This window comes from Pinus tabuliformis, chromosome 7, assembly GCF_031772625.1.
Source record: "Pinus tabuliformis cultivar Carrire ecotype Pingquan chromosome 7, CPIR1, whole genome shotgun sequence".
Taxonomy (NCBI): Eukaryota; Viridiplantae; Streptophyta; class Pinopsida; order Pinales; family Pinaceae; genus Pinus; species Pinus tabuliformis.
The window spans coordinates 1,683,067,998-1,683,075,973 of NC_142293.1; the positions used below are offsets into that span (position 1 = coordinate 1,683,067,998).

Here is a 7,976-nt window from a genome sequence, read left to right on the forward strand (position 1 = left end):
TCTCTTAAGAAAGTGTAAGTATGAGCAAGGCAAACTCAAGTCTTGGAAAATCAGAAACCTTGGATGCTTGAGCTAATCCATAACTATATTTTGGGGTATCACATGACAGAATGTATGACATTATTGGATGGGTTTGTGGGGTATGTAAATTGGAGCAAAATTCTCTTACTCCTGCCCATACAAATTCATGGTATGCAGAATAGTCCTCGGGATATCTTTAATCTAATATGTTCAAAGCCATGTATGATGTAACTGTCTAGTTTCCTAGGACTGAAACAAAAAAAATTGTTGGTTCTTAATTGAAATAGATTGTACAATTTAAATAATCAGTTGTCTCTGTTAATGAAATGATATTTTTTTTATTTACAAGTGAAGCCAGAAGAAACAAGCTTTAACAAAATGGTTAAGGCAATATATATTTGGCTATGTACATTGCATTAGCCTGGAAATAAAATATATTGATCTATGAGTGAATGGCCATATATAGCTTGCATTCATTCTGTCAGTGCTGCCTTAGAAGCAACTTATTTTGTTTTAGCACCCTACAGTTTTCATAGAAACAAGCCTTTTTTTGTGTTGTGCAGGTTTGGAGCAAAAACAAATATGAAAGTATAGAACATATGGTGGTGTTGAATGACAAGAAGGAAAGGTTCCCTATCCCATTACTTTTAAATCCTTCGGATTATGTTATGGTGGGACCTGTACCTGATTTGGTCAATGAGAAAAATCCACCCAGATACAGAGAATACAGTTGGGGGGAGTCGTCCAAAGCTTGAGTCACAGCAATTTCAAGAATTTAAGAAAGAAAGATGTTAACAAAGCAATCAATAAGTTCTCACGTGAAGGCAATGTTATAGATACATCTGATGGCATTTGTAACCATTTGTTTTGAAGGTGTATCTTTCCAAGTTAAATACACCAAATCATAAGATACAAGAATGACACAGGTCTATTTGAGGCATTATATTTATCTCAAGTTTTATTAATTTTTCTATGCTAAGGTTAGCTACAGTCAGGCTTGAAAGCATTAGTAGTTAGACAATGGTGGCTTTGGTTCAAAGGGTGCTCTCAGCTCTAATTATTGAAGACGGCCTCCAAGAAGCCAGCATATTTCTATGTGATGGACAACAAGACAGCTCTGTTCAATGCACTAGTGAGGATTCTCCTTATGATACTATCTAGATTAGCAGTGACACTAAGAACACAAACAGCCACAATGCCTCAGGTAAATGGCTCCTCAAAATCTTAGAATATATACCATGATTTCAAAAAAAATTGGGGAAATGTTACCTTGTAAGCCTTTTCCAAATTACGCATAGCATCAAAATTCAATAACAGAACAGAGATTAAACTGCATACAACATGATCCGCGAACAAGTAGTAAAGAAAAAATTACCAACACTTCCTCCAAGGTGCGTAGAATATTGAATTCAGGTGTGCCCTATTCTCATAAAGGCGTTGAATAGCTTGCCTCGATCTTACAATTTCTTTTGCCAAATTCTACCCAAGAAAATTTTGACCACAATGAATCAGCAAATTAATTGACAACAGGGGATTCAAGTTATACTAACTAGAAGCACACCTTGCAAGAAAAGTTCTTATTGAATATTTGGTATTAGACAACTAAATAAACAAAAAAAAAATCCCAGCTAAACAGAGATGCCTCTTTTACAATGATCAAGGCTTATAGTACAAGACTATGGCCAAACTGTACATTTTGATTCAATGAGAAGTAAGCTCCTGGAATTAGTTAAAATGAATGTTGGTGAATCACCAATGGATGACTAATCTAAAGGTGTGCAAAACGATATCAAGAGAAGGAAGGATCTGATTTCTTTTATCTAGAAGTTCCAGCTCATCTGAATACTATGCCCTCTTTCCCATTTCATGCCCTCTTTCCCATTTCATGGCAGCAAGAAGTTAACGTTTCCTCCATATAATTATGCAATCCCAATCATCACTTTGGGAGTAATTATTGTATACTCTCTTTTGTTGGTTTGTGAATAGGAGTGTAAAATCCACAGAGAGAAAGGAACATGAGGAACAAGAAAAGTTCCTTAAAGGTCCAGGGAGTTTCCCTCTGGAGAGGCTGCTTGCAATCTTCCAATGCATCACAGCAGTGGCAAATGAAGAATTGGAAAATCTACAATCTGACAATATATCTGCAGCTGATGAAAATGGTTTGGGGCCTATGGCTGATGCTCTTATGCAGCTCTCAACTCTTTGTAATATCAATCTTTTGTATAAAGGAACAAACTGTCCCCTAGAAGGTGCTGCTAGATATCGTTGCAACATCGATCAGGAACTTGCAATGAAGGTATGCCTCTTTTTGTTTATGATTTATCAATGTTTAGTGTTGTTATGCTGTATTGAAAATATCGACTAAAATCTTTGATCATCACTTTGGCTGTGGGAAATAGGAATTTTATTTTTAATCCATCTCTTATTTGTTTGTGATTGTAGATTGCGTGCAGTGTCAAATTTCCTTTGTCAAAATATCTCTATCGGTGATAATGACCTTGACAAGGACCATTTCTAGATGTGTTGTTCAGTCGCCTGCTACAGAGGAAGTAAATCAGTTCAATGTTAAATGTGTGCCCTTCTAAATGAAATTAAGACCTGCCCTTCTTTTTTGATCACTAGGTGCCTCTCCTCTGTTCAACTGACATAGTGGGGGTTTCCTAGTACTTTGAGATAATGGGGACTCTCGCACGATAAGGTGATGAAGATGCAGGCTCCCTTTAGTTGAATATCAGGACGTCAATGACGGCAGTGAGCTTCTGGGGTTTCTATGGTATAGAAATTGGTTCAGATGTTGGCAGTTTTACCAGAACATTGCAAACCAAAACCACCCAAACAAAAAACCAAATGTATTTCCTACCGCAAACTTGTTGGCGAATCTATGGCACCCGAAGTTTTTAACAAAGATTGAGGCATGTTGGTCTGTGAGAAGTAGAGTAAGGGAAAGCGTGTGAGAAGAAAAATAGCGAAAGGGGCCAGCACCAAGTCTAAAGACTGGGTCTCTGTGTGCAAGAAGTAATAAGCCGAAGTTCCTAAATTTGTGTGCATCACGTTGATAAAGATAAAGCGACACCTGTTCTGTTGAGGACGACGAATCTTTAACAATGTCGTGAGGAGACCTCATAAAAGACTACATATTGACATAACAAGGAATCGAAAGGACCTGTGCTTGTAGAATAAAGGTAAAGAAAAAGTATACACGTCTGTAAATGTAATTTTTTTTGGATAACATGTTCATATGCTCTGCCCTGTAATGTATGGTTGTCACATTTGGTGATGCCCAAATAACCAGCGGTCGGTAGCTTTGTCAACTGCACAAAAGATGAACTTCTTGAATCTTCACTATCTTCTTTTTGGCTCTAGATCCAGCAACACTGTGTGGACCATTAACTCTTCTCCAAATTGATGGTGTGCATGTTTCAGATACTCAAACAAAATATCCGCCCAAACTCACTTCAACATTTCCTTTGCTAGTTTTGGCCCTATTTCCCATGTACAAATGAAGAAGATCCCCTACTTCTGGGATCTGCTAGTCTGAAAAAAGCCAAAGCAATAGACACGCCATCAAAGTATTTAAAACACCCACAGGTCAGATTATTTGACATGAATAAAGACAAATAAATTATTTTTTTCCTGAATGTAAACCTGGGGCTGGAGAACAAAATCCTGACAATGATGGGAATTAAGGAAGATACTCTTCCTACCGTTTACTCTTCAGTAGCAAATGGAAGACATGCTGCAAAAAATGGAAAGATGTTTTTGATAATATAAGAAAGAGGGTAGAAGTATGAACAAACAATTCCCTCTCCCTAGTAGGTAGAACTCTCCTCATTCAACCTGACATGTAAGGCATTCCGATTTATCAAAGCTCCAGTGTTCTGGCACCACAGAGAGTGATCAATGAAATAGAAGGCATCCTTCAACAATTCCCGTGATAAGGAACATCCAACGAGAAAAAATTGCACCTTTTAAATTAGTGATCGGTATCAAGCCCCATTTGAGCTGGAGGTGCAGGGATAAGAAAATTGGAGCAAATGAAGAAAGCCCTTTGTGCAAAAGTGTATTGAAGTGGCAAGTTGCAGCGCTTGCAAAGTCGACAACTCACGTTCAAAAACTCACATTCTCACCCTGTATTCTAGAATTCAATTAAAAAGAAAGTGTATTGGAGGCTATTAGTGGAAGGTGAGAAGCTTTGGATCGGAATCTTAAAAATTAATCTAGGTAACAAAAGCCTAACATCATTAGAAGGCCAATCCACTCTCCCTAAAGGGGCTCATCGATATAACATTATGAGCAGCAAACATTTAGTTGACATTGGACAATCATGTGTTTTGGGGTGTAAACAATGGGAAGAAGATAAAATTATGGGATGATGCATTGACATCAATACAGGGTCTACTCTGAGTTACCTTAGAAATGAAGAAATGTGGTTGAATTTATGCAACAGATTACAAGAATTTAGTAAAGTTACTCTGTATCTTGGTGAAAGTAAATTTGGTTTCAGTTTTCAGTTGCTTAGTTTTCAGTAATTCACTAAGTAGTTGCAGTGTTATTTAACATACCACTGTGAACATCCTCATTGGCATAAAGATCATGGTATAGTAACTTTGGTTTCAGTTTTCAGCTGCCTAGTTTTCAGTAATTCACCAAGTAATTGCAGTGTTATTTAACATACCACTGTGAACACCCTCATTGGCATAAAGATCATGGTATAGTAAATTTGGTTTCAGTTTTCAGTTGCCTAGTTTTCAGTAATTCACTAAGTAGTTGCAGTGTTATTTAACATACCACTGTGAAGTAAATTTGGTTTCAGTTTTCAGTAATCCACTAAGTAGTTGCAGTGTTATTTAACATACCACTGTGAACACCCTCATTGGCATAAAGATCATGGCATAGTGGGACTTATATGTCTTCATATCAAGGCTTCACCTCTTCATTAGTTGTTATTAGATTATAATTATATATGTCTTCATATCAAGGCTTCACCTCTTCATTAGTTGTTATTAGATTATAATTATATATGTCTTCATATCAAGGCTTCACCTCTTCATCAGTTGTTATTAGATTATAATTACAATTATTCTAGGTCTTTGCCCATTTACATTTACATGCCCATACAGAGGGATCACTAACATAATTAATTATAATAGCAACATCAATGGGAGTTAAGTGCTGGGGATTATATTCCCATACAAGAATCAATAACGTAATTAATTACAATTACAATGTCAACGTGGGTTAAGAGTTGGGGAACGGGATATTACAATGTCAATGTGGGTTAAGAGCTGGGGACCGGGATATTACAGTGCTCGCTGAGGAACCAGTCAATCAGGTCTATTGCCTATATATGAAAATGACCTTTTAACTTTATGAAAGATATCCCTACGCCTTAAAATGTTAAGAAATGTATAAATTTACTGTATCTGTTTCGATTGCCCAAAATCTCATGAGAATACCTCGAGTGAACATACATGTCAAACTGCATCTATGAATCTAAGAAAATTGTGCCAAGCTAGAACAACTCACCTACAAATGTCTATTTGAAATCAGTTAAGTGTGTATCATGAACATTGACAAGTTGACTACATCAGTCGTTTGAAGCAAAGACACACATAACTGAAACAATCTCAAGCCTACTATCATGGTTCATTGAAAACAAATTTTAGGTAATTTATCCATTCAAACAATCAATGTCCTGAAAGCCATCCGCATGAATTAAGCTATCGTTACAACCAACTTGTTCTTTTTGCCTGCTGATAGAAACAACAATTTATCATCGACAATATCAGTTGCTTCAATAATTTTCCCCTCGTTGTCTACTCTTTGGTTATTCATGTAGAGACCTCCTTGTCTTAATGAGACGCTTCACTGTTGCTTTAGTTGGCAGCAACCCGACTTTCACAGATAAATCCACCAGAGATGAACTCAACACCTCATTATACGACAACAAGGAGGATGGCACTTCATTTGCAATGGCATCAATAGTTTTCCATTCTAAGTGAGTCTTTGAACCATGAGCCGAAGCCTATGTTGCCCTCAAGGCCTCCAATCCTTCTTCACCATGAACGAAACAATTCACTTCTTCAGCAAGTTTGCTTGGAACAGAATTGGGGACGTACCCAAGGTTTCTCATGCCTTCTTCAAGCTCAGAAATTTTTTCCAGGATCAAGAAAGCAAGCTTTTTCAAAAATACTATCACATTTGCATCAGAGATTCCAATAAAATGTTGGTAAAACTTGTAAGGGGAAAGCATGGAAGCAGAGAGCCAAATCGCCCCATCTTCTGACTTCCCAAACTTGGTCCCATCACTTCTCAAAATAAGTGGAAATGTCAACCCATAAGTCCCTTCTTGCTGAAGAACCTTCCCAATCAATTCAGTCCCTGCAGTTATATTCCCCCACTGATCACTTCCCCAATCTGAACCGAAACATTCTCATTCTTAAATAGGTGAAGAAAATCATAACCATGCAGCAATTGATATGAAAAATCAGTGAAGCTCATCCCCTCCTCTGACTGCAGCCTCTTCTTCACACTCTCCTTGGCAATCACGGTGCCCACTCTTGCATGCTTCCCGATATCTCTGAGAAAATCCAGCAGCTTGAATTATTTCCACCAATCATAATGATTTATCACTATAGCATAAGAATGACGAAATCCTAAATTTCCATCATGGATATCATTCGTCTGCCCTAATATCTGCTATAGTATTATCCTAATACCACCAGAATTCCTACTGATTGTTTCTTCATCTAGTACAGGGTGTTCAGAGCTTTTACCAGAGGTGTCCCCAACCCTACCAGTGGCCCCCCAACTAAAGCTACAGGCACATGGCCACATTTTTTAAACCATGATAATACAATAATACAAAGCAAGTTTCCCAAATGCAAACTCTCTGCAGTTTAATTGAACAGTTTAAGAAGTCGATTGCAAAGGGTAATATGCAAGGCTTAGATCTCTGTTGATTAGGAAAACTGGCCATGCTCAGTTGATGCAAGTCCGAAATAAGTGTCGGTATGTACAATGGAATAAATGATGAATAGTGGAGCACTGTGAGGAATCAATGCGATTGTGCAAATAGGTTCTATGTTTTGAGCTCCAAATCAGAACATTGACTGAGTTTAGTTTCATAAACAAAACGTTAACAGAAAACAAATGATTACCTGTCCTTCTGTGGCGCTGGTTACCCTTGTGTGCAGCTGGTTACCTCCGGATGAAAATCTGTGCCTAAACAAAGACAATCTGTGCTTATATAAAGTTCTGGTGGGAAGCAGAACGCTACGCGAGACGGCCGCTCTGGTAGGAAGCAGAACGCTACGCGAGCTACGCGGCCGTCATGCAGGGAAGAAACAAAGACACGTTTCGTGTGGCGCGGTGGAAAAAAAGAGAACGCTACGCGAGACGGCCGCTCTGGTAGGAAGCAGAACGCTACGCGAGCTACTGGCCGTCATGCAGGGAAGAAACAAAGACATTTTAAATTAAAAAAACATATTAAATCAACGGCTGAAAACACCCCAATCGTCTAACACAGAATCAATGGCTCAGGATCGCACACGTCACATTTTAGGGATGTCTTTCTCAGAGGGAACGCCTTACGGCGTAAAAATAAATTTACTTATATTTTTTTTAAATAAACGTTTTTTTATTTAATTCAAATTATATTAAATTATTTATTTATTAAAATTATATATATATTTTTAATATTTTTTTAAAATGTTATCATATGTTTTATATAAAATTTTCATGTCATAAATAATATGAAAGAGAAATTTCAAATTTACATTAAATATATGATATTTATCTTTAAATATATGAGATTTATTTTTGTTTGGAGAATGTGTGAGGAAATAAAAAAATATTAAAAAATAAATTTATTTATATATTTTTTAAATAAATGTTTTTTATTTAATTAAAATTATATTAAATTATTTGTTTATTAAATATTATATATATTTTTA

The 7,976-nt window shown here is 36.8% G+C and overlaps 1 pseudogene; it reads right to left on the reverse strand.

Moving 5' to 3' along the window:
* Nucleotides 1–5,736: 5,736 nt before the first annotated feature.
* LOC149254955 (tyrosine--tRNA ligase, chloroplastic/mitochondrial pseudogene) lies at nucleotides 5,737–6,923 on the reverse strand (annotated as a pseudogene).
* Between the last annotated feature and the right edge of the window lie 1,053 nt (nucleotides 6,924–7,976).